Source organism: Anoplophora glabripennis, unplaced genomic scaffold, assembly GCF_000390285.2.
Source record: "Anoplophora glabripennis isolate ALB-LARVAE unplaced genomic scaffold, Agla_2.0 scaffold424, whole genome shotgun sequence".
Taxonomy (NCBI): Eukaryota; Metazoa; Arthropoda; class Insecta; order Coleoptera; family Cerambycidae; genus Anoplophora; species Anoplophora glabripennis.
Genome location: NW_019416585.1, coordinates 1 through 598, shown reverse-complemented (window position 1 = coordinate 598; position 598 = coordinate 1).

Genomic DNA, 598 nt, shown 5'->3' with positions numbered 1-598 from the left:
AGACGGAATATCTAGGATCTACGGATTGGGATGTGATTGTCAGGTCGTCGGCGTATAAGTATATGTTGGTGTTGGGGGGATGTGGGATGTCGGAGTTGTAAATGGTGTATAGGTGTGGGGACAGGACGGTGCCCTGGGGGACACCGGCCTCCATGGGACGGGTGGTGGAAAGGGAATCTTGGATTTGGATGCGGAATTTTCGGTGGTGTAGGTAGGATTTTATGAGTTTGGTAAAGGATATGGGATATTGGTTGGTGAGCATTTTCATCAGTAGGCCTTCAATTAATTACTGAAATTAGTTCTAATTTTAGTATACTCGTAGTGTCATATACGACCCGCGCAAATTGGCATCTGTTTTACCAGCGGTAGATTATAAAGTAATCATCATTATCGTCTCGGCTATTTTTAGTTCAATTTTTTTTGGGCGGCCAGACACAGTGAGGGAGCCAGCTGTTGTCCTTTAATGTCAGTGGTGTTTAGTTCAGAGCGAACAGCCGAGCTGAACAGACGTGTTTGTGAGGTGAAGTGCATTGCAACGAGCAAGATCTACCTGCCTTTATTCAAGCTACCTGGAAAGAATCCCTTTCTTTCCTTTTAA